The sequence below is a fragment of the Pogona vitticeps genome, chromosome 4 (genome assembly GCF_051106095.1).
Source record: "Pogona vitticeps strain Pit_001003342236 chromosome 4, PviZW2.1, whole genome shotgun sequence".
Taxonomy (NCBI): Eukaryota; Metazoa; Chordata; class Lepidosauria; order Squamata; family Agamidae; genus Pogona; species Pogona vitticeps.
The window spans coordinates 2732741-2758585 of NC_135786.1; the positions used below are offsets into that span (position 1 = coordinate 2732741).

Sequence of the window (25845 nt, forward strand, 5' to 3'; positions counted from 1 at the left end):
AAATAAAGCCGAGGAGATACTGGGTTCCCAGGGAAGCTGCCTCACTCACAGGAATACAGTAGACCCTCGACTTTTCCAGGGCATCTTCTCATGAGATGGCCAAAGTATTGGAGCCTCAGCTTCAGGATCTGTCCTTCCAGGGAGCACTCGGGGTTGATTTCCTTCAGAATGTATAGGTTTGTTCTCTTTGCTGTCCAGGGGACTCTCAAGAGTCTCCTCCAGCACCATAATTCAAAGGCATAATTTCATCGGTGGTCAGCCTTCTTTATGGTCCAGCACTCACTTCCATACATCACTACTGGGAAAACCATAGCTTTGACTATGCGGACTTTTGTCGGCAAGGTGATATCTCTGCTTTTAAAGATGCTGTCGAGGTTCGTCATGGCTTTCCTCCGAAGAAGCAGACGTCTTTTAATTTTGTGGCTGCTGTCACCATGTGCAATGATCATGGAGCCCAAGAAAGTAAAATTTGTCACTGCCTCCATGTCTTCCCCTTCTGTTTCCCAGGAGGTGATGGGTCCGGTGGCCGTGATCTTAGTTTTTTGGTGTTGAGTTCCAGACCATTTTTTGCGCTCTCCTCCACTGTGATATTCCACCCAGTGTTCCCAGTTTGTTTTCCCCAAACCAAGGTTCACTCTCTGGATACGTTTTGTCTTTCTTCCGCTGCCACCAAGGTGAATATCTCTCACCCACACAGCACCATATATGCATCAGACATGTGCTGCCAATATAACTTGCTTCTTTATCTTTTGGTATTTAGATCACAGATGTTCTTTTATCATTGTGTAGGATCACTCATTAAAACTTCTTGTATTTGATTGCACATTTATTTATTCAGGTGTTGTATTTACTTATTCACATTAACCAACTCATTAAAATTTATTTATTTATTTATTTATTTATTTATTTATTTATTTATTTATTTATTTATTTATTTATTTGATTTATACCCCACCCATCTGGTATAAAAGACCACTCTAGGCTGCTTCCAGTATAGTAAAAACAATGAAATAATACATCATAATAATAATAATTCTGACTATCTCTTTATCTTGACTATTCAATTTATCTCTTTCCACTCTCCAACTCTTCTATTCTCCTCTCTCTCTCCATAAACCCTTCTCTTCTTTCTCTCTGGATAAAGTGGTCAGGCACTCCCATTTCTTTAAGAACTTGCCATAGTTTGCTGTGGTCCACACAGTCAAAGGCTTTTGCATAGTCAATGAAGCAGCAGTAGATGTTTTTCTGAAACTCTCTGGCTTTCTCCATAATCCAGCGCATGTTAGCAGTTTGGTCTTGAGTTCCTCTGCCCCTTCAAAATCCAGCTTGTACTTCTGGGAGTTCTCGGTACACATATTGCTGAAGCCTACCTTGGAGGATTTTGAGCATAGCCTTGCTGGCGTGTGAAATGAGTGCAATTGTGCGGTAGTTGGAGCGTTCTTTGGCACTTCCCTTCTTTGGGATTGGGATGTAGACTGATCTTTTCCAATCCTCTGGCCACTGTTGGGTTTTCCAAACTTGCTGACATATTGAGTGTAACACCTTAACAGCGTCATATTTTAAGATTTTACATAGTTCAACTGTAATGCCATCACCTCCACTGGCCTTGTTGTTAGCCATGCTTTCTAAGGCCCACTTGACTTCACTTTCCAGGATGTCTGGCTCAAGATCAGCAACCACACTATCTGGGTTGTCCGAGACATCAAAATCATTCTGATATAATTCCCCTGTGTATTCTTGCCACCTCTTCTTGATGTCTTCTGCTTCTTTGAGGTCCCTACGATTTTCATCATTTATTTATTTATTTATTTATTTATTTATTTATTTATTCATTCATTCATTCATTCATTCATTCATTCATTCATTCATTCATTCATTCATTCATTTATTGGATTGCTTATCTGGTGATGTCCATGTGTAGAGTTGCCTCTTGTGTTGTTGGAAAAGAGTGTTTGTGATGACCAGCTTGTTCTCTTGGCAAAACTCTATTAGCCTTTGCCCTGCTTCATTTTGAACTCCAAAGCCAAACTTACCTGTTGTTCTTTTTATCTCTTGACTCCCTACTTTAGCATTTGAGTCCCCTATAATGACAAGAACATCTTTCTTTCATGTCAGTTCTAGAAGGTGTTGTAAGCATAGAATTGGTCAATTTCAGCATCGGTGGTTGGTGCATAAACATGGATTACTGTGATGTTGAAAGGTCTGCCTTGGATTTCTATTGACATCATTCTATCATTTTTGAGATTGCATTGCAGTACAGCTTTTCCCACTCTTTTGTTGACTATGAGGGCTACTCCATTGCTTCTACGGGATTCTTGCCCACAATAGTAGATATGATAATCGTCTGAATTGAATTCGCCCATTCCCGTCCATTTTAGTTCACTGATGCCCAGGATGTCAATGTTTATTCTTGCCATCTCCTGTTTGACCACCTCCAGCTTCCCAAGGTTAATAGATCTTACATTCCAGGTTCCTATGCAGTATTTTTGTACCCGGGAACGTGTGTGGTTCGGGTGCGTCTTTATCTCTTCTTTGCAGAGTACAGCAGAGTACGGCGCAGATAAACGACCACAATGCTGCTTTTTCTCGGTGGTGTATTTACAAATAATTTACAGTATTTACAGGACATACATACAGCTTTGTATCATCAACAGCATCAGCATACAGTGTTCAAACCGACAGAGTGACACGCAGAAATTGAGTAATAGAGGAGAGAGTGAACAGTGTTCTCTGACTACTTTTATACATAAGTCCAGCCTAGTCTGTCCAATCATAAAGTGGTGATCTCATCTACTCAGGTGTGTTCATCAAGTATTGCAGTGCAGTTGCATCAGCCAGGTCTAGAGGAAGTGATGTCATCTGTCTTGTTCTGTGCACACACACACACATATATATCAATTTTCAGGCAATGAAAAATATACCTTAACACTCCCCCTATTTTGAATTGCATGAATCCGTTACTTATTAAACATTACACATTCCCATTGCATCTATGCACATTTCATGTTTCTGAGCACATAATGGTTTTGTTAAAATGTCTGCCACATTCTCTTCAGTGCTACAATACTGTAACTCAATTAACTTTTCTCTAATAGCTTCCCTCACATTATGATATTTTATATCAACATGCTTACTTCTGCTCTTTATTCTATCAGAATTAGCCATGTGTATGCATGTTGTATTATCCTCCATTACCTTTATCGTGTCATCAGTTTTGCATTGCAGATCTTTTATTAACTGTTTATACCACATCAATTCTGAACATAATTCAGACAAAGCTGCAAATTCTGCCTCTGAAGTTGAGGTAGCCACGGACCCTTGTTTCCTTGACTTCCAACCAATTATGCTGTTTCCAAGTCTGACGACAAACCCAGTCATTGATTTCCTGTCAGTTTCATCGTTCGCCCAATCGCTATCTACATAGGCTGACAACTTTAAACTCTTTGATGCCTTCAATATTAAGTGGTAATTACACGTTCCCTTTAAATATCTAAATATTCTTTTCACACCTTGCCAGTGTTTTTCTTTTGGATTTGCTACATATCTACTAAGGATGTTTACTGACGCTGCAATGTCAGGACGCGTCCAATTGGCCAAGTACATTAAACTGCCAATTGCAGAGTGGTATAACTCTTGGTCCTCAAATTCTTTGCTTATTTCATCTTCTTTCTGAAAATCTACTACCATAGGGGTATTTACACATTTGCACTCTTCCATGTTATACTTTTCTAGCATTTGTTTTATTTTTAGTTCTTGGCTTAACTCAAACCCCTTTTCTGTTTTCTTTATTTGTACGCCTAGGTAATTTTGTATGGGGCCCAGACTTTTAAATTCAAATTTCTTTTTTAATTGTCTTTCAAATAGCTCTACTTGACTGTGGTCTTTGGTTATGAAACATAGGTCATCTACATAAGCAAGCAGTACATTCAACTCATTACCTACTTTCTTGGTGTACATGCAAGGATCCGCCAGACTGTTTTTGTAACCTAAATTTACCAATACATGATGTAAACAGTCATTCCAGTTTCTGGCGGATTGTTTGAGGCCATAAATGGATTTATTTAATCTGTATACTAATTCTGGTTTGTCACCTTGGAAACCTGGTGCTTTCGCCATGTACAATTCTTCTTTTAAATCTGCATTCAAGTAAGCAGTAGTAATATCGTAATGGTGAATCACATAATTTTTGGCGGCAGCAAATGTGAGTGCAGCTCTTAGTGTTTCAGACCTAACTGCTGGCGAAAATACCTGGTCATAATGTTCAAATCTTTTCTGTGTGAAACCTTGTGCCACTAACCTTGCTTTATATCTGAAATTTCCATCATTTTGTAACTTCCTTTTAAACACCCACTTACATCCTATTACCTTGTTTTTTGCTGGCAGTTTGGTCTCAGAGAATACATTGTGTTTCTTCATGGACTTCATTTCCTCATCCATGGCCTCCATCCATTTCTTCTTTTCTAAATCAGGTAGCTTTAAGACATCTTTATAATTTTTAGGCTCAACATACACATTACATACTGTAACGCCACCCAAACCATATCTTTGTGGTGGAACCCCTTTGTTAGCCCTCTGAGACCTTCTGGGACTATGTGTCTGATTCTCTGACTGCCTACTTGTGTGAGCTTCATGTTCTTCATCTTCTTTTCCTTCATCATCTGTAGCAGGCCCTTCTTCTTCTGCAGTAGCTTCTTCTTCTTCATCGACATCTGCCTCGTTATCTGTGGCATCTTCATCATAGGGTTCCTCATCTCGCATCTGTGTTCCTGCCTTTCTAATTTGGTTTCTTCTTGAGTGCAGAGGAATGTATAATTGTGAATTGGCATGTACCTGGTCCCAGTTCTCACCCTCATTGAAACTAGCAGACCTTGATATGATCACGCCCCTGTTGCCATCAAAAAACCTGTAAGCTTTGCTGTTTGGTTCATAACCCACAAAAATTAATTTTCTCGTTTTACTTTTACCTTTTCTTCGTAGCTGTCTTGGTATGTGCACAAAAGCCGTGCACCCAAACACGCGTAAGTACTTCATACATGGCTTCTTACCGTATAATAGAAAGTATGGCGTTTCATCTATGGCAGAAGAATAGATTCTGTTAACAATAAAATTACTTGTGAGTATTGCTTCACTCCAAAGCCCATGTGGCAGTTTAGCATCTGCAAGCATTGAGTCTTTCATCTCCTGCAAAACTCTGTTCCTTCTTTCTGCAACCCCATTTTGAAAGGGACTATAAGGGCTTGTCAACCTGTGTCTAATGCCTAGACTCTCCAACCACCTCTGAAACCTGTGGTTTGTAAACTCTGTGCCCCTGTCTGTTTGTAGCTGAGCTACCTTGAGGCCAAATTTTCTCTCTGTTGCAACCAACCATTTTCTGAATGTGTCAAAAACTTCTGTCTTAGACTTTAACGTATAACAAAAAGAAAATCTCGAAAAATCATCAGTAATTACCATACAAAATCTCGCTCCCCCTAGCGATGGTGGGAATGGTCCCATTAAATCAGTATGCACTAATTCAAAAGGTCTAGTAGTAATTCTATCAGTTTTCTTTCCTTTTGGAGCTATACATGTTTTACTTGCTTTGCAAACTGCACAGTCCAGGTAATTATGACATTTCTTCAAACTTACATCCCTGGCTAAGTGCTCCATCTTTTGTATTGTTCTAAAATTTGCATGACCCAACCTCCTATGCAACAAGTGTATGCAATTATCATGTTGTGGTCTGTTCACTTGCAATGTGTTTGCACCTTCATGTGCCTGGCTCTGTAAGAAATACAATTTATTTTCTTGCCTCACTTTTGCAATTAAAGTGCCCTCTTTCTTTATCACACACTCCTGTTTTTCAAAACTTACAGCAAACTTCTGATCTACCAAAGACGCAATAGAAATAATGTTAAATTCTAAACCTGGAGTGTAATAGACTTCCCTTATCTCAGTTTTCAATGCAGAGACGTACACAGTTCCTTTGCCTTTGACCGCCACCTGCTGGCCGTTCGCTATCGTCACATGCCGTAGATCAGATTTACCTATAAAAGAAAACATTTCTAAAGAATTAGACAAATTTTCTGCAGCTCCAGAATCTAACAGCCATCTAATCATTTCTGTTTTGTTGCTGCTTCTTGTGTCATTCGTTACTGAAGAGATTTGTCCCACGTTGTCTCTTCTTTGAAATCTCCTGGAGCCCTTTTTTCTGTAGACTCTATGGTCCGGAGGACTTCCGGTCACATCTCTATGATTTGGAGGACTTCCTGTTGTACCTCTATGGTTTGGAGGACTTCTTGTTGCATCACAGTCTTTCCGGAGATGATTGGTGGAACCGCACAAGAAGCAAGCTTTTGTCATCAGGACTCGCCCCTTTTGTTCTTCCGCGGCACGTCTGCTGGCTTCCGGATATCCATCCCGTCCAGCCTCCACGTGGCTTTGGCGTTTATTCATTTTTCTTTCCTGTAAATGCTGTTCCTCCTGCAAAATTCTACTCGAAACATATTCCAAAGTTAGCTGAGCATCTGTTAACGATTCCAAGCTTGTTATCAGCATAGAATAAGAGTCATTTAACGAGCTAAGAAGTATATAAACCTGCTGCTCTTGGGGAAATACAACGTTCATGAGTTGAAGCTGATTGAACATGTCTTTCATATTTTTTAAGTGCTCCGATGCACTCTGCCCCGGCTGCATTCTGCACTGGAACAATTTTCTGGTAAGTGCTATTTTTGTTCCAGTTGTTTCTCGCTGATAAATCCCTTTTAGTCTATTCCAGACTTCCCGGGCTGTTGTTAGTCCCTGTATATGAACTAAAATGGTATCTTCAAGGGACAACACTAAAGTTGCTAGAGCTTTCTCACTCTGCTCCAATTCCTCATCATCGGGCTGCGCTGGGGGGTTAATAATGTAGCGCCATAATGACTCTTTTCTTAGCAGCATCTCGGATTTTACTGCCCACGTTTTATAGTTCTGCTCATTTAGCCTGTTTATAGCCAGAGCACCAACTCCTGAGCTGTATGTTGCCATTGTCCTGTCTCTCTGAAGCCTTTCTGTTCTCTGTACCTTCCCCACAGACGAACTAGCTTCTGTCTCGCTGTCACTGCTCTCCTCCTCCTTTTTCATTTATTTATTCTTCCCACGTTGCACAACGTTTACTCACCACCTTTTATCTTGCGCAGCGGGAGCGTGCTGGGCCCATAACCTCTGTACCCGGGAACGTGTGTGGTTCGGGTGCGTCTTTATCTCTTCTTTGCAGAGTACAGCAGAGTACGGCGCAGATAAACGACCACAATGCTGCTTTTTCTCGGTGGTGTATTTACAAATAATTTACAGTATTTACAGGACATACATACAGCTTTGTATCATCAACAGCATCAGCATACAGTGTTCAAACCGACAGAGTGACACGCAGAAATTGAGTAATAGAGGAGAGAGTGAACAGTGTTCTCTGACTACTTTTATACATAAGTCCAGCCTAGTCTGTCCAATCATAAAGTGGTGATCTCATCTACTCAGGTGTGTTCATCAAGTATTGCAGTGCAGTTGCATCAGCCAGGTCTAGAGGAAGTGATGTCATCTGTCTTGTTCTGTGCACACACACACACATATATATCAATTTTCAGGCAATGAAAAATATACCTTAACAATTTTTCTTTGCAGTATCAGACTTTCCTTTCACTTCCATGCATGTCTGCAGCTGAGCGTCCTTTCGGCTTTGGCCCAACCACTTCATTAACTCTGGAGCTACTTCTATTTGTCCTCCGCTCTTCCTCCGTAGCATGTTGAACGCCTTCCGGCCTGAGGGTTTCATCTTCCAGCGTCATCTCTTTTAGCCTTTTGTTTCTGTCCATGGGGTTTCCAATATGGAAACACCACTCACAATGAACAGCAAACATATAATTAAAACAACAAAAACCAAACAAGCATACCTAAGTGAGGTAGGTCATTCTAGTTTAACACAATGATTTGACTTCACTGCCATCTTTCCAGAAGGGAAAGGTCACTTTCCAGATTCTGATCCCCCCCATGCCTTTCTAGCGAACCCCCTCCATTTGGAGAAATTTCTTGGAATTCAAATGTACCTGCATTGGACTTCTGGCTGTTTGGCATCTAGGAATTGGAAATGTTAACCCTGAGGAAGGCAGGCGTGATACCTTTCAAGAGGATCCTAATCCACGGATGCTCGGAGCTACAACATTCAAAGTGCTTTTCCCATCTCCGCTTAAAGCTGTCTGTTTACAGGAAGCCATCATTCATGGAAAACAGCCATTATTTCAGGGAGTAAAAAAATGATGATTTTTTTTTCATATGGTATGCTGTTTTAGCCGTACAGTATTTAAAATTGCAGTGCTGGGTGGGAAGCCTTCCTAGTGAAAGTCTTTATCAAGGTTAATGCTGCGGAGCAGTCTGGGGAAGGAGGCATCTCTCCACTGCATTAAGAGCCATCAGCCCTGACCTGAGATTGGCATGTTGCGAAGGAAGGAGCGTTGGAAAGAAAGAGGCGAAGCGTCTCTGCCAAGGCTAGAATGCTTACTCTTGTGTCCTAACGTTTCTTTTAGAACCTTGCTCGTTCTACCTATGTAAAAGTCCCACGTCCTTTGCAGCCGGCTGGCCCTATGGCTGCAGCCACCAGGGGGGGGGGCAGCCCCACACTTTTGACCAGTTCCCGTCCTCTTTTGTCTTCTGTCAGCTCCGCCCACCCTGGCCTTTCAGACTTCCTGCTTTAAATATATACAGTACCTCCCTTTAAAAGTCCATATTTGACTACACAGAAAGCAACAAGAGGAAGTTGACCATCTTTTGTGCATTCCATGAACCGCAGGAGTGCACACACTTTGCTGTAGGAGAGGGATTACGTATCTATTGTCCCCCTGCCTGGATTAAATCTCAATGTTCATAATTTGCCAATGAATCTGATTAGGTGGCGAGTCTAGACGGGAGAATTGGAAATAAATCTTCACCTGGAAAGACAGTATCAGAAGTTGAGCGGATCAGCCTCGATCTAGAGAGCAGTTGTCATTTTTTAAAGCCTTAGACGGATCAGTTACGGTAGTTGAATGGAACTTGAATTACTTCTGTTCACGTACAGTATGCCTTGTGGCGGATTGTTGCCTTCAAGTCCCATCTGTGGCCTTCTGGAAGCAGTTAAGCTAGACTAGAGGAGAGTTTGGGAAAGTTAAAAGATGCATTCTCTCTCTCTCTCTACATATAAAATGTGTAAGTGCATATAAAAAAGATGTACTGTATATATATCTTGGATCTGGTAAGGCAGCTGTTCATCTTTTCCATTTTTTTGCAGTCCTCCCGTAGGGTATGTGCTTGAAAAGGTGACCTCAAACAGAGGACAAAAGTTGGTGTGTCGTCCCCGTCCCCCCCCCCCCCCCCGTCCCCAGCTAGGCACTGAATCGAGAGGAGTGGCTGGGCCGGTTAGAATGAGGAAGCAAAAAGGGAAGGTAAACAGTGAGACAGCTGGCGGATCTCGTTTGGAGGGGAGGGCGGTTGATGGGAACAAGCCAAAGGAGCAGCAGGCTTTGCGCACATGGGAAAATCCCAGTGTTCAAACCCCGGCTTCTCCCATCTCAAAAAGGGCTCAGCTGAGAAGACCAGGAAGATCCACATACGAGCACCCCCCCCACACACACACACCCCGACCGCCGCCCCAGGGCCTCTATTCTCTTCCCATACTCAGGACTGCAGTCTCCTCTCCCATTCAGCTGCTGCTGTTAAGTCCTCTGTTCCTGGGTGGATGGATGGATTGGATTTATTTATATTTTGCCCTCCCCCTTTAAAAAAGGTAGCCTCCAATATGATTTTTTTAAAAAAACAGGCACCGTTTTAGAAACACAATACATTGCAAAACTGACACCGTTCAAGTGACAACAAAAAGCAGGAATAAACACCCGTTGCTAGATATCCGTCACCAGAGACCTGCCTAAATAAAAAACGGCTGGGCCCGGATCCTGAAACCGTAGCCCTCTGCCACAGGGTAGCTGCCTGCGGGGAAATTTCGTTCATTCTGAAAACCTAAAACAAAGATTCAGATTTCCTCATCTAAGTTTAATTGTTCTATGGGGGCATGAATGAATTAACACCAGGGCCCTTAAAAATAAAAAAGGGAAAAGATTGACTTCCTTTGCGTCCAACATTATTGGTTGTTTCAATTTATATTTTGCTTTTCTGTGGTTTTCAAATAAGCAAGGCAGCTTATAATATCAGTTAGAGGGTGGTGATGTTTATGATGATATTAATAAAAAAACATGTATCTGTTGTATGATGTCAATGTTTTTAATCATCTTGATTGACAGCGCCTGGTGCTTTTTAATAATAATAATAATAACAACAACAACAACAACAACAACAACAACAACAACAACAACAACAACAACAACAACAACAACAACAACAACACAGGCCCCAAATAGTAAGGGAGCCCCCCCTTTTTTTCTTTGACCTCATAGAGCCTAGCCGCCTTACGGGAACCAGCAAGCTACCGGTGGGACCCCAACTTAGGGACCCTTTGCTTCGGAGCGCTTCACACGTTTTCTGAGAACTTTCCCGTCTTGAATCATCAGGTGCTGCGGCCTGGTTCCCTTTTGCCCCCAACAGGCTTTTGGGGGGGGGCGGGAAGGGAGTGCCCTCTTGCTGTTTCCCCTCCTCCCTCTGTGCAGGTACGGGATGCCTTGGAAGAGCTTCGAGCGCAAACGTGCAATCTGCTAATTGGATGGGGCGGGTCGGTGGGCCCCCCCTTTTCAGCATCTTGGACGAGGGGAGCCCAGGTGGGGTCGGGGGTCGGGGTGGGGGGCGGGAGGAAGGCATGATGGGGTGGGGAGGCCGCCCTCGGTGACAGCTGCGGAGGCGGGGGGGGGAGTGGGGCTGAGCGGCTCCATCCCGGGTGTGCGTGTATGCGTGCGCGTGGGTTGTGTGCAATCGCTGCGATGTCAAGTTTCTTGCAAGAACCGGCGGAGGCAGAAGTGAACTCTCTCCCCCCCCCGCCCCGTCCCAATAAATCGGGGTGGCTTCCGAGGCCAGTCCGGGTGGAGACTCCTCCTTCCCCCCCCCGTCTATAAAGGCAGGTAGGAAGCGCGGGGGGGGGGGAGGTCGTGACGCGCCTTGCCCGACCCGACGGATGCCCGCCTGGCTGGCAGGGAGAAGGGCTGGGAGCGCCGCCGCCGGGCTGCAGCTTCCCCGGGCGCATCTCTTCCCCCCCCCTCCCCCGCGCTTCCTACCTGCCTTTATAGACGGGCTCCTCTCCCCTCCCCTCCCCTCCCCTCCTTCCTCCCCACCCACCCCCCACCCCCGGCGGCACAAAACAGCGTCTCCCTCCCGGCTCCCCCCCTCCCACTGGCCCACACCCCCGGGGGGGGGAGCTTGGTCGGTGCGCTCGCTCGCTGGTGCGCCTCTCCCCTCCCCTCCCTCCCTCCCGGGTTGCCGGTGGGAGGCTCAGCCTGGCGCTGGCCCGGCCCCGCTCCCCTCCCCTCCTTTCCCTTCCCCTCCCTCTTCCCCTCCCCTCCCCTCCCCTCCCGGAGCTGGGAGTGACGCGCTCCGCAGTGCCAGCCCCCCCTCCCTCCTCCGCCGCCGCCGCCGCCGCCGCGCTCTCCCCTCCCCTCCCCTCCTCCCTTCCCTTCCCCTCCCGGCTCGGCTCGGCTCTCCCTGCCGGCGGGGCGCTCGCTCCGGCTCGGGCGGCATCATCATCATCATCATCAGCTGGCTGTCAGCCGCCTCTTCCTCTTCCTCCTCCTGGTCGGGAGCGGCGCGGCCCCTTCTCTCTGCCGGCCGCGGAGGGTGCGGGGGGGGGGGCGCCGGGGGGGGGACCCTCCGCACCCGCCCCAGCAGGTAGGCCGGGCAGGGAAGCAGGGGGGGCTGGCGGAGGGGGGGTGGGAAGGGAAAGGAGGGGGGGGGACCGGGGATCGGGGCGGACAGACGGAGCCCTCGAGCCCCGCAAAGGGGAAGCTCCGGGAGCCCGAGGAGGAAGAGGAGGAGGAGGAGGAGGAGGAGGAGGAGGAGGAGGAAGGCCCGGAGCGCAACTTGGGGGGGGGGGGCTCGCGCGGGGGAGGCGCCTGCTGCTGCTGCCGCTGCTCCCTTCGGGCGGCGATGCAACCCCCCCCACGGCGATGCCCCCTTTCCGGCCGCCGGAGCGCTGTCCACTCCTATGCGGGGGGGGGCAACACCTTCCCCCCCCCGGCTGAACTTCGGGGGAGCGCCGGGCGAGGGGGGGGGCGCGTCCTCCTCTGGCGGGGGGGGCGGACCGAGCGCGCACGGAGGGCTTTTGTTTGCTCGCCCGGGCCGGGGTGTTTCTCCCCCCCCCCGGAGCCTCGCGGGGAACGGGGAGGGGGGGTCGGCCGGCGGGAGGAAGAACGCGCTCCCGGATGGGGGGGGGGAAAGCGGGCTGTGTTTCTTTTTCCTTCCCCCCCCCTGCGGAGTTGGCCAACGGTGCGCTCGGAATGCACGTGGGGGGGGCCCCGCCGGCGGGGGCGGGTGCGGGTGCGGGGGGGGGAGGAAAGAAGGGGAGGGCTCAACGGCAAGCGGCCGAAAGGGGAAGGGGGCGCGCCGCCCGTCGGGGGGCGAAGGAGGCCGGAGGGGGGGCGTGTGAATGCCGGCCCGGACGCGTGGAGGAGCCGCGCGTGTCCGGCGATTGTTGACAGCTCGCCTCGGCTGCGTGGGTAAGGAGGGAGGGGGGAGGGGGGAGGAGGAAGAGGAGGGGAGGGGGCGGGAAAGGAGGGGAGGGGGCGGCGCTGCTGCTGCTGCTCGGCGTAACGCCCCCGGAGCGACCCCCACTCCCCCCCCCCGGGAAGGGCTGCCGGGGTCCGTCCGGGCAAGTTGCGAGGACTGGGACTGGCAGGCGTAGTGGGGGGGGGCGAGAGAGACACACACACACACACAGAGCGGGGGGGGGGAACAGAAATATGGGGAGGGGGGACCTCGCTGGGCGTCCGCCTGTCCGAGGAGGAGGAGGAGCCCCCCCTGTGCTGGGGCGGGGGGGGGGAAGAGCGGCCCCGCCTGGGAACGTGTGGATCCGCGCAAGGGGAGCCCGTGGGTAGGTGGGCGGGCGGGGGGGGCGAGTCTTGGTGGGGACACGGCGGGGAGGGGGAGCGTGCGTGCGTGGTTGTGTGTATACTGGGGGGAGGAAGGAGAGGTGTGTTGCGATGCCCCCCCTCCCCGCCTGACCCTTGAGGGTTCCTCGGACCCTTTGGGAGGGGGGGGGATCCGGGTCCGATGCCGGCCAGCCCCCCCCCCTTGGCTCGCCCGGTGCGGCGGTGGGAGTGGGAGTGGGGGGGGGTCCCGTCGTCGGAGGGGCCGAATCCGGCCGCCGGTTGTGGAAAGCCCCCTCGTGCCTTCGGGGCTGAGCGGCTGGCTGGACGGGGGGGGGCGAGGGGGCAGGCAGGCGACCCCCACCGGGGGACCCCCCCCTTTCCCTCCCTTCTTTTCCTTCCTTCCTTCTTTCCTTGCTTGCTTCTCTCTCTCTCTCGGCTGCCGGCCCGCTGCCCTCGCCTTGTCTCTCCTCCTCTCCCCCCTCCCCCCTCCTTCCCGCCCCCCCCAAATCGCACGCTCCTACCTCCTCCCCCCCGCCCCCCCCCACTTGACGGCCTCTCATTAGCGTCCCTAATGAGCCCGGTGTCTGGAGAAAGGTTAAGGTTAGCGCGTCCTTCCTTCCCCGGAAGAGCACAAAAGCCCAGGAAAGAAGAAGGAAAGGGGGGGGGGCAGAGAGGGAGGGAGGGAAGGGGTGGGGTGGGGGATCAATGCGTGGGGGGGGGGGGGAAGAGAGACCTCCAGACCCCTCCCTCCCTCCCTCTCGGCGGTTGAGATGCTCCTGCGCGCCTCCATCGATTCCTTCCCCCTTCTCCCACCCCCCCCGTTCCCTCCCCTCCCCTCTTTTCCTTTCCTTTATACCTGGAGAGGAGGATAATTGTGTAGATACGTGTATATATGTGTGTGTGTGTGCGTGTGTCACTCACTCACTCACTTGGTAGTGGGGGGGGCGCTTCTCTACCGTGACCGCCTTTGCTGCTGCTTCTCCAGATCTCCTCTTTGGGGGTGGGGGGGGTGGGAGGGGGGGGGGGTGGGGGGGGTGGGAGGGTGGAGGGTGGGGGGGGGGAGAGAGAGGATTGGGCTGGAAATAGATTTCTCCCTGGAGGTAAAGCTGGGCTTTGTGGGTCAATCCCTGCTTCGGGCTCTCGCAACCCTCCCTCCCGGGCACCACCACCACCTCCTCCTCCTCCTCCTGCCAACCCCCCCCCTCCAGGAAGATTTGTCAGCCTGAGCTGGGGAGGGTGGGGGCGGGGTGGGGGGGTGGGAGAAGACTAGGTTTGGTGGGGAACGGAAGTGCTGGGCAAGGGGGGGGAAGCAGAAAACTGGGGGGAGAGGGGGCTGAGATGGACCGGAGGGGGTGGCAGCGGGCAGGGGGGGGGAATACGACTAGGAAGAAAAGTTTCCCAGAAACAAGCGTGAGATGCTTCGCTCTAATGTCCCTAGGGGGACTTTTCCCTCTCTCTCTCCCCCCCCCAATGAAATCTTCATCTGCCCTTTTCTGCTGTGACAACCCCCCCTTTTTTTTTTCTCCAGCCACATGTTTGACTTCCTGCTTTTTCCTCCCCACCCACCTACCCCCCCCTCGGCTGGGCTGGGCGGGTGAACAATGGAGCCTGGCCTCCCCGGGAGGTGGCGGTGGCAGCCACACTTCCTTCCATCTTGGGTAGAGAGAGATGCTGTGGGGTGTGGCCGTGGGGGGGGCAGGCTGGGCCAAAGGGGAGGGCCCCCCCAAGGCCCTGTCGGTCAGTGGGGTCTTCTGCACATAAACAGGGGGGTCCCACACACACAGACACCCTGGGGAAAAAGGCAGAGAGGAAAGTGACCCCTCCCCAAAACATGGGGAGAAGGTGCCTTCCACCACCCCCAAGAAAAAAACATTCTTTAGGAGATTTCACCTGTAAATAGATGCCATCAGACTGGCCCAGATCCTGTTGCTTAGGCAGTAAATGGCACTAGAGTAGTCCCGCTGAATCAGTGGGGAATTTTTGAGTTAACTCCTTCCTAAGTTCCATGGATTCAGTGAAGGCATGACTTCCTTTAGCACATATAAGTCGCAGTTAGAGGAGGCCCATTCGGATTGGTGGAATTTACAGAGGAGTTGACCCACCTCATCCCCGTCAATTCGGGGGTGGTGGTGGCGGCTACTCTAGTGCAATTTCCTGTGCTGAGCAACAGGATTTGGGCTGTCGGGTCAAGCGCTTCTTTGAGTTTGACCCTGTGTCATTTTGCTCCCCCCCCCTTTGTTATCCTTTATGTAGCAAATGTGAGAAAACGTAGAAAGTTCGTTTAGGTCGTAATCTTTTAGTCGTTTTAGTCGTGGTGCAAGAATTAACGGCTGTCCCGAGAACTTGACTTGGGTAGAATTGCATCGCCGGTCTTTGGTCATAAAGCCGCTGCTTCATTCTAGGGCAGCCCCTTTGAAACGGTAGGATTCGCGGACTGGGTCCGTCCAGGTCCAAACTGAAGGGTGTCGCACCCGTCTTAGGTCTCCAGACGACGCGCGCCTGCTCTTTTCCGTGAGCGAACGAGGCCGGGCCCGTGGCCTGTCCGGAGGCATCTCTGCTCTTTGGGAGGTCTCTTTCCCTGGGGAGATTCCCAAACCGGCCGGCAAACTTTTCGTGTACAGTATTTGAAGCATTGGACGCGGCTTTTGAGCTGGCTTCTCGGGGCAGGTGAATGGTGTGGTTAGGGATTGCAGATTGCAGTTTTAAAAGGTGTCTAACTTTGCTGGATAGTTCAAAAGGGAGCAACAGAGAGAGAAGTTTTGAGAGGGGTGTGTATGTGTGTGTCTGTCCTGAGCCTGAGAGGTCTGGAAGGCTTAGCCATTTAAATAAACGAATCCATCTTTCTCGGCTTTAATGGACTTTGGAATGAGGCTGATGGTTTTCTCCTTCAGAAGGTGGAGCAAAGCCGGCTGGCTTCAGGAAGGGTTGCTTTAAAAGCCTGGTGAAAGCAGTCCCCCCCCCCCCACTCCTTCCGGCCTGGGAGAGCCTTCCTTTTTCCTCCCACCGGGTCCTTCTTAAATGGGCCTGGAGGCAGAAATTTGGAAAGCTTTCTTTATAGAACAGGTTCCCTTTTTTTTTGCCTGGAGCAGTGACATATGGATTACGCTCTGGTGTTTAAATAAATGTTTCTTTTAGATCCTGCAAGGGATGGGAATTGAGGGCGATAGACGATCCCGGAGGTGTGAAAGATGTTTGGCAATGTTTGTGTATTAGATTTGTAACTTTCTGTTTCGCAGAAGAGGGTCGTTTGTGTAAACGTGTGCGTATGTGGCTGTTTATCTCCAGACAGACAGCCGGTGTCTCCCCCCCCCCCCCAAAGTATTTCTCCTAATACCACTTTTACCTGGATGGGTGACTGTAAGACTAAATTATTTGTACTTATCCGGGAATAAGCCTTATTCAAGTCAGTATTTATTTATTTATTTGATGCGTATTTAAACTAACTGCTAGCCAAAGTCCGCTAAGAGCTTGATAAAAGTGCACTTTGAAGTCCAAAAACAACATTTTACCACTAATGACTAAAATATGGGATTTACTTAATAGGACTGCTTTCTCGATAGACATGCACCGACCGGATTAGCCGGCAAGAGTGTTTATTTGAAAGTAAAGCAGCATTGAAGTGAATGGATCTCTTCCATAAAACTCTTCCGGTTCACGGCATGTTTTGCTATAAAAATTCTTGGAAGCTCCCTTTTAAATCCAGAGGTGTGTGTCGATTCTGGCAAGACCACCTGCCCCCACCCACCCTGTCTCCCACCCACCCACCCTATCATCAAGGCTATCAGCACTGCACATTCTTTGAGGGATGACAGCTCTGATTAAAATACATCTGCAGCTAATGTATTGTAATTGATTAATCAAGTAATGCTTCCAGCTCCATTTCTTATATTTTAATGCCTGCGCTGCTAGAGAGTTCCCGAGCAGCTTCTCTCCAGTTACACCCAAGAGGGGTACGGTTTCATGCAGTAGTGGATAATGATGGAGGGAAAGCCTGCTGAGAAGAGCTGGGGGCCTATTAGCCGGCCTGTCAGAAGGGCTTCGCTGCGAGTAATTTATACAGCCGAGAAGCATCCTTTGCCCTTTTGTGCAGTCCTGGGGCCCAGGCACCAAGAATCCGTCCGTGATCATGCTGGCCCTTCCTTACGGGATATGATTTGATCTTTGCAAGGTGATGCTTTTTGGATTACAGTTATCTCAGGATCGTCCACCTTTCCTGCAGAATTTTGGGAGCTGCCCGTCCACGAGGCTTAACATTTCTAGGGCCAGGATAGCTGAGTGGAGGACTCCAGTCCCCATCGCCCTTAGCCCGCTCAGCTAGCGGGAGCAGCACAAGGGAACAGCACCTCTTCGGAGGTCCACAGGTGCCCCCCCCTGTCCACTCTCCTGCAGCTTATGGGGCTTTGAGAGAGACCCAGTGCTGTTTGTTTTAGTTTCTAAATATTAAAAGTGATTCCCTTTGCAGAATGAGCTGGCTGGAGAGCTTTGTAGTCGGTTGCAACCCGTGGTCGTGGAGGGGTGCTTTGTCTTAATCAAGTGGGGTGAGACCGTGGTCAGATGCAGGGCGCACAAACCCATTTAAAATGTCTTTCCAGTTCTGCGAATGAGGCACTTTGGCTTGCATGAGACGTCTCCCCCAGGTTTCTCTTGATCCCTTTGTACGACTCAGGCCTGCCCTGCTCAAGACCCCAGGGGTGCAAAGGAGTGTCCATGACCTAGTTTTCACTTTTTAAGAAAATAAAAGGAAATACTGTTGTTGCCTTGTGCCATTTCTAGGAAAGGCAGCTAATACATTTTGTAGACATTTCTACCCCCGAGAGAGCCACCTTTATGCCTGGTTCACATCCGTCTCTGCCATGAACTTGGTGACCATCCACAGATGGAATCAAGATGGTGCGTGATTTTTAAATTTTTATTTTATGTGCCTTGTGTGTATGTGTGCAGAGGAGACCACGGTGAAAGAAGGGAAGAGTTGCACCGCTTCTCCCCATGGAAGAAAGAAAACCTGACATGTCTGACGTTGACGCAGTGGGTATCGCGTACATAGTGTGTAGCTCTAACTCGGTCACAGCTCTCCGTCCTGTAATATTGCTTAACCGTACTCAGCTCTTTGATGGTAGTTAGGAAAATTCCTGGGTCATGTGCAGGCAGAAAAAAAATACTGCTTTTTTTTTTTTTAAACCATTTACCTGTACACAGCAAGGCTGGTACGTAGCAGTCTGGTACACTGGCAGGATCAGAAGAGTAAACCCAGGCAGGTGAAGAACTATGTAGGCTAGCTGGATTAAAGGACTCTGGATTACTGCGGGTTGTGTGTGTATGTGTGTGTGTGTGGAGATCAGGTTTAGCCTTGCTCCTTCCTTGCTCACAAAGAACGACCGGCTTTCCCCCCCCCCTTTCCACCTGGAAAGAACGAAGCGCAGCAGGCGAAGGGCGAGGGAAGCAGGCTGGCCCAAGGGGCCCATCGGGGTGGGCCCCTCTAAGAGGGTCTCCCCGTTCTAAAGAGAGATGGCTTCAGAACCAGGTTCAGGAGGAACGGGGAGGAGAGATTGGACGTCTCACTTCTCCGGGAAGGGGAGCCGGAGAGACAGGTCTCAGGAGGCAGCCTGGTTCGTTCCACCCCAAATTGTCTGCCCTATTTGTTCGACCTCTGGGAGCAATCAAAGCACCCCCAGACATCACACGGTGGGAGGGGAGCAGGCCGGTGTGGCTCAGGTCCTTCCGTTGCACGGCCAAAGGATGTGCTCTCAAAAGCCAAGGCCAGGGTGAGGCCCATCCTGCAATCTGAAAAAACAGAACCAATGGTGAGAAGTAACAGCTGCGTCTTTTGAGCTAATCCGAACCAGGGACGTGTCCCACGGGTGGGGTGAGGGGCACTCATGCTCTCCTCTCCTTATCTTTCCGAAGGACTCCTCTTTTGGGCTCATGTCAGAACAAGTAATGAGGGGGGTGATGTGCTTTGAAAGGGAGCCAGGCACCTCTGTCTGCAGGATACACGGAAGGGTGGGTGTAGATAGGTGGTTACGAGACACGTTTTGCGAGTGGGTGAGGAATGCCGATGGACAGCCCGTGGGTGCGCTCGGAAGGCCGGCCTTGAGGAGACCGATGCTGACTGACCATGAAAGGGCCACGTCCTTGGTAGCACTCCGCGTCCCATGTTTCCTGGGAAAGGGTTACACCAGGACCTCTCTGGTCTGCAAAATTATACCATAAAGGTTGACCTGTGTGTGTGGGCGGGTGTGGGCCAGGGGTGTGTGTCTGTATGAGGCTGGAGAATATAGGCATGGAAATTCTCTGTGGCTGCAAAAAAAAAACCCGTCCCTCTCTGGTGTCGGTGTCAATGAAAAAGATAGCATTCCAGTGACTTTCGTTTGCTCCCAGGGAATTTGGAAGGCTTGGCCTGTGTGGCTCGGAAATACACGGCCAGGACAGGTGCCTTCCTGCCTTCAGGTGGGACCGGGCGGAGCTGGCAGGCAGGTGAGAGGTGCTGGCAGGTGCAAAGGACGCCTTCGCAGGAAAGGAGATCTGCGTGTCTGTTCCGTTCCTTTAGGCGTTGCCTTGGAAATGTGCCTGGGCACGGTTTGGGTTCTGCTTTCAGAAACGGAGGCGAGGAGATCGCTTGTGATCCCGTTCATCCAGTCCATTCCACGTTAGTCGGTGGGGTCTTCCGGCGGTGGGGCGGGTGGGGGGAGCGAGGAGATCTCTTGCAAGCTGAAAGAGGGAGGGTGTTGGACTTGGCGGAGGGGGGGGAGATTGTTGAGTGTGGAGGAAGGCTAAGCCGAGAGGGGGGCAGGCAGGAGTGTCCCCGGCTGATCAGGGCCGCCGCTGCTGCTGCTGCTGTCGCTCCCTGGCCCTGGTGTGGGGGGTGAGGAGGCCAGCCCGGACAGAAGCCGCAGCAGTAATGGATTTGCACTCTTCCCTGCTAAGGAGAGCCTCCTTGTTTTGCAGTTTGTTTACAGGAAAGAAGAAATTAGCAGTGAGAACCCTTCTCCAGAACTCCTCCGGGAAGAAAGGAAAAGGGCTGCCTGGTTCTCAGGCGGAGAGGAAGTGGCTTGAACCGCCCGTGGCTTGGTAGCTGGGGCAGGCGGAGAGAGAGAGAGAGAGAGAATGGGTTTGAGTCCCCGGGTGGGGGAATGCGTCTCTTCCTCCTTTGCCTTCTCCCCCTGTGTTGTCAAAATTACTTCCAAGGCGCTCCTGCAAAGGAGCCCCCCCCCCCCCCCGGAAGGTTTAAATCGTGGGCAAGGGTGGCAATCCGCAGAGGATAGGAGGAACGGCCAAAGGTTTCCAGCGAGTTTGCAGGCTGGCTTGGTTGCCCATGTCTCCTAAAAAGCAGGAAATGAACCTTCTTGGGAGCTGGAAGAGAAGGCTGGCTTTTTATTTCTTTCCAATCGTTTAGGTACAGCTACATAAGTCCCGGGTAGACATGTTTATGTAGGAGGTTTGGAAACCAAAGCGCCGGCCAACAAACTTTGTGCTGTGATTTACAAGTCTTGTTTAAAAGAAAAAGTTTAGATGTAATGAAACATTAGGAGAAATTTTGTGATTGCAAGATAGGTTCTTTTTTAATGTGATGCTAAGGAAGATGGTGAGCTATCAAGAGGAGGTTGGTCCTGCTCCAGGCTACGGCTATCCTTTGGGGTAAAGAAGCTGCTGTGGATGACCAAATGCATATATATATGCATTTTTGGTATCACCTGGCAGGACAAAGTTCTAAATAGAATAGTGCTATATCAAGCTGGAATTTTCAGCATGTATACATTACTGAAACAGCGACTTCTGTGTTGACTTGGACACGTTGTGAGAATGGCTGATGATCGGGTTCCAAAAGATCTCCTTTATGGAGAATTAGTGCAGGGGAATGGCCCCAGAGGGAGTTCACAGCTGTGATCCAAGGAGATCTGCAAGCAGGATCTGAAGGCCTTAGGAATGGACCTCAACAGATGGGAAACCTTGACATCTGAGCGTTCAGCCTGGAGGCAGGCGGTGCATCATGGCCTCTCCCAATTTGAAGAGACCCTTGTCCAGCAGGCCGAGGCAAAGAGGCAGCCCCGAAACCAGCAAAATCGGGGAGCTGGACGGGGTACAGATTGTATTTGTCTTCAGTGTGGACGGGATTGTGTCACTCTCGAATTGGCCTTCTCAGCCTCTCGAGATGCTGTTCCAAGTCCTCCATACAGAGCACGTGACCGTAGTCTCTCGAGACTGAAGAGGGCCTAATCAAATATTTTCTGTAATCTTCAGCGTAAGGCTAAAGCCAGTTGTGTGCTATTCCGATTATATGGAAGATGCAGCTGTCCTTGACCGAGTGGGAGGACGGAAAAGGCATAGAAGTCTTGCAGCCGCTCCGCCTTCCGTCCCCGGGGTGTGCCGGCTCCCCTTGTGCCTGCCTTGCAGCGGGAGATCCCCTCTTCATCCCTCCCCGTGGGTAGTGGCAGTTGTGACTTTAGGATAAGCCACCCCGCGTAAACAACACGAGAGGAACGGCGGGTCCCGAAGGAGGGGGGGGGGGTCCGCATGGCTCTCCTCGAACAGGGGGTTGCTTCTTGCCCAGCTCTACCCTTGGGCAAAATTGCTGGAAGGCGCCGCTTGGTGATGAGACCTGCGAGTCTCTGCTCTCTTATCCCGGGAATCCTTGTGGCAGAAAGGGGTCCCAGCCACGAATCTGTGGCCGGCACAGAAAGGGTCCCATCCTCCTAGCATGGGCTCTTGCTGGTTATAAGAAGACTTGCCCCCCCCCCCTCCCAGGCGAGGGTGTTTGCCAGCGCGGAGCGGGCCGTGACAGGCGGCTTCTGGAGACTAACAAAGAAGCTTACAGAGAACCGAGTTTGGTCACTGGCTTCTCCGCTTGCGCGCCTCTTGCCTCCTAGGCAGCAATTTCTGCGAGTTTGGGAATGCCTTTGTCCCTCGGGCGTGGTCGTCAGTGGCTTGGCTAAAGCCAGATACGGGGCAGGTTTAGCCAAGGATGCGCCCCTCCGAGCGGGCGTTGCACCCCGCACTTCCTGCTTTAAGGCTTTGCTTCTCTCTGCTCGGAGCTCCGCAGTTCGGGTGGGCTGGAGTTGCATGTCTAGCTCTCCAGGTGTGTTGCGGGGTTGGAGATGCTGCACGAGGGGAATAAGTGCCCATGACATCCTTTTGCGCGTTTTGCTTGGCTGGTTTGGAGTTACAGCTGTCGGAAAGCATGTGCGCTTACACAGGGAACGGGAATTCTGTGATGAGCACTGGCTTTGCCTGAGGTTCAAGGCAGCCTCTCCCACCTGCCCGGCCAAATGCGGGCGGAGGCAGCTGGACCCGTGTGGGTGGGTTGTGTGTTGGATGCCTGGGAGGACGGAGAGGCCTGTGGGGGCTCCGCTCTTCGTTTGTTTTCAAAGGGGACGGCCATGTCATGCAAACGATGATGGGGGCATTGAGAGGCCCCCGGTCGAAATTTTACCTTGGCTGTTGTAACCCGGTCGGTTGGTAAGCTGATTGATTTCTCAGCTCCTTTCCATGTCTCATGTGGGGGTAACAGCTGGCCAGCCTCACAGGGTTCTTGTGAGGACTCCAGCAGGAGCAGGCGCAAAGGAAATGCTGTGCTTGGCCCTTCTGGAATTTGCAGGGTTAGGGTAAATTTTTCCAAATTCTGAGCAGTGTATACAGTGTATATTAAGCACTTGGCTAGATGCTCTTCCCTCATCAGAACTAAGAAAGCTTTAAAATGAAGATGGCAGTGAGAACCTACCCCCCCCTTTTGCAGGCTGCTTCCCACCAGTTCCCACCACCCTCAAAAGTGTGTCGGGGGGGGGACCCGGGAGAGGGCCTTCTCTGCGGCTGCTCCCAGACTTTGGAACTCCCTCCCACTGGAGGCCAGCATGGCCCCGTCTTTGCTGCCCTTCTGCAAGCAGGCAAAGAGACCTTTCTATTCAGGCAGGCTTTTCCTTAATGAGTCCATCGTCTAAGAGGGTTTTTTCAAATTGAATTGTTGTGCTCTGTTGCTTTGAAACATGTTTTTGCTTTTGATTTTATTTATTGTTTTTAGTATGATCATTTTTTAGTATTTGTATATTTCTTGTTTTTAGCTTATAAATGTTCTTTTAATTATGTATTCACACACACACACACACACACACACACACACACACACACACACACACACACACACACACACACCATGCTATTAGTGCAAAGGCACCATTCCGGGCAGGTTTAACAAAGAAAACCCCAAGCACATTAAAAATACTCACAGTGTAAGAAATCCAATAGGGCAAAAAAATTTTTACAACGCTGTAGGACAGGAGGCTGGGAAAAAAATTAAATAGAATAGAAAAATAAAACTAAGGTGTAAAAAAAGCTGTAAGCCACCTTTTACTCCTTTTAAAGAGAAAGACGGGGTAAAAATATTTGAAATAAATGAAACCGCTCAATGGCAAGAGCTCCGGCCTGGATCCCACCCTCCGTGCTTTGAAGGCCAAAATGACGATGACTTTGAAGCTCCAGCTTTTCTTCTTCTTCTCCCCCCCCCCCCCCCCCGTTGAGAAGAGTTTGGGGCAGGGCGCTCTCCAAGGTCTCGGTTCTAGAGCCAGTTGCCCGGTGGTGTCTCCCAGTGGATGTAGGTCTTTGGGTGGCCATCAGGGTGAAAGAACGAGGGATCATCCCGAGGGGTGTGTGGGAGCAGAGCGCGTTGCACCCTGGCCCGTTCTCCTGAAATGCTGCCGCACGAGTCGCGGAGTGCTGTGTTGTACCGCTCTTCTCCTTACCTCGGTGGTTGGGGGAATTCTCCAGAAAGCATGGGTATGTGTGTGTGTGTGTGCAGGGTGCACGGTGCCTGAGGTTAAACTGGCAGCGCTGAGAAAAGCGATTTTTATTCAGTATCACAAATCTCAGAATTCTCCGGCTCGTAGGTGTTCCTTGAACACTTTTGCACCGGACTTTCTGGACATTTGTGGTGCAAAAGGGTCACATTTTCGAGGTGTCGTTTTCCCCGTTCTGTTTGACAGCTTTGACTGCGTGAAGTGTTTCTAGCACTTAACACATTAAGGAGGCATGATCTCGGTGTTGGATGACGTGCTGTGCTGAATTCTTACCAAACATAGCAAAGAGGGAATCCTAGAATCACGAAGCTGGGAGGGGTCTCTAAGGCCATGGAGTCCAACCCCCTTGCTCAGTGCAGGAATCGAGACCCAAAGAGATCTGCCAGGGGGTGGTCTCAATTTTCTCTTGAAGGCCTCCAGCGTTCGAGCCCTCAACCGCCCCCCCCCCTTGAGGTCATGGGTTCCCTCGTCGTACTGCTCGAACCGTTAGGAAGTTTTTCTTGATACTCTACCGAAATCTGGCTTCCTGTCAATTGAGCCCATTCTTGTGTGTCCTACACTCTGGGATGATGGAGAACAGACCCTAACCCCTTTTCTGAATGACAGGCATGACAGGGGGGACTGAATGGTTTCTGAACCAGCCCCACTCCTCCATTATATTTCTTCTTTGAGTTTTGGGGGAGGAGGGGTCAGCTAGTGATTTCCTCATTATTTGTTTGTTTGTTTGTTTATTTATTTATTTATTTATTTATTTAACTTATATGCCGCCCACACTACCCGAAGGTCTCTGGGCGGCTTACAGCATTTGAAATACAATAAACAGGCAAAATAAAAGGGCAAAATAATTAAAATGCAATTAAAATGTACTGTATGTTCTAAAAATTGCCATCAGACCCACAGTTAATATTATTTCAATTAAAAGCCTTTTGGAACAGGAAGGTGTTGACCTGGCACCGAAATGTCATCAGCGTTGACGAATCTCAGTCGGGAGGGCGTTCCATAGTCTGGGGGCAGCTGCCGAAAAGGCCCTTTATCTACAAGCCATCCCTCTTTCTTCCTTAAGGGACGGCTCTTTCAAAAGGGCCCCCTGGCTAGATCTTAACTACCAGGTAGGTTCATATGGAAGGAGGCGGTCCCTCAGGTATCCAGGGCCCAAGCCGTTTAGGGCTTTATATGCCAAAACAAGCACCTTGAATTGGGCCCGGACAGCAACTGGTAGCCAATGTAACTCAAACAGAATCGGCTTAGGGGAGAAACAGCTGGGAGGCAGCAGTTGTATCTCTGTTAGGTATATGTGTGTGCCCGTGGAGGTACAACATTAAGCCATGGAGCTAATGGTTTGGCATGCCTGTCGCATTTCCCCCCGAAACGATCCCTTTCTTTATAACAGTGATTCCCCACCTTGGGAATCCCCCAGGTTTTATTGAACTTCAACTCCCAGAAGCCTTTTCACCCCCAGCTGTGCTGGCCAGGATTTCTGGGAGTCGCAGTCCAAGACCATCTGGGAACCCCAAGGTTGGGAACCGGTGCTTTAATCAGAATCAAGTTGGTTGGTAGATTCCAAAAGATATACCGGCCACTTTTTAAGAGCCGGTGGTGGTGGTTAGAGTAATTCTGAAATTTGTAAGGTTCATCATTGATTGCCATGTGTGTTTTGTGCTGGGAAATATTCTTGTGTCTATGAAGGAATCTGGACCCTGGCCGCCAAGATAAGCTTCGAATCAGTGGGGCTCATTTGCCTGTTTCCGCCTGTTCTCCCAGAACCACCCGGCCGATGGGGCCAGTGGCTGATGGTGGGGCGGGTGCCGGGGAAGCCCATCGGAGAGTGTCTTTCTTTGCATTTATATAAGACTAGAAACTTGCTTTGAAAATAAATAAACCTGAAGTTCTCTGGAAGCTGGATTGTGAAGCCAAGGCCAGTTGTGGGACTTCTTTGCATTTTCACAAAATTGCTGTATATTTCTAGGTTTACCCTTAATCTCCTTTTCGACAGAGAGGAGAAAGAAGCCGGAGACCTTGTTTATGGCTGCCAAGGAAGTTGATGGCCCAAC

The 25845-nt window shown here is 50.1% G+C and overlaps 3 protein-coding genes and 1 long non-coding RNA gene across 6 annotated transcripts in view; 3 read left to right on the forward strand and 1 right to left on the reverse strand.

Moving 5' to 3' along the window:
- The window catches only part of LOC144588812 (uncharacterized), an 856730-nt gene that overhangs the window by 369368 nt on the left and 461517 nt on the right, over nucleotides 1-25845 (forward strand). The window lies entirely within an intron of this gene.
- Nucleotides 1-25845, forward strand: part of LOC144588813 (uncharacterized) — a 398202-nt gene that overhangs the window by 121206 nt on the left and 251151 nt on the right. The gene's annotated exons all lie outside the window — the stretch shown is intronic.
- The window catches only part of NOL4L (nucleolar protein 4 like), a 144623-nt gene that overhangs the window by 74457 nt on the left and 44321 nt on the right, over nucleotides 1-25845 (forward strand). Inside the window, exon 1 of one of the 3 annotated variants that reach the window (XM_072996608.2) lies at nucleotides 11605-11811. The exons of 1 other annotated variant lie outside the window; for it this stretch is intronic. The gene's annotated coding sequence lies outside the window, so the exon portion shown is untranslated. Of the gene's footprint in view, nucleotides 1-11604; nucleotides 11812-12495; nucleotides 12639-25845 lie in introns of those variants that run through there. One more of the 3 variants, XM_072996609.2, reaches the window with a different exon arrangement.
- On the reverse strand, nucleotides 2578-10078 carry LOC144588814 (uncharacterized). Its single transcript, XR_013544525.1, has 2 exons — nucleotides 4366-10078; nucleotides 2578-2869 (listed from the first exon to the last, which is right to left on the reverse strand). It is a non-coding gene; the product is annotated as an uncharacterized LOC144588814 (long non-coding RNA).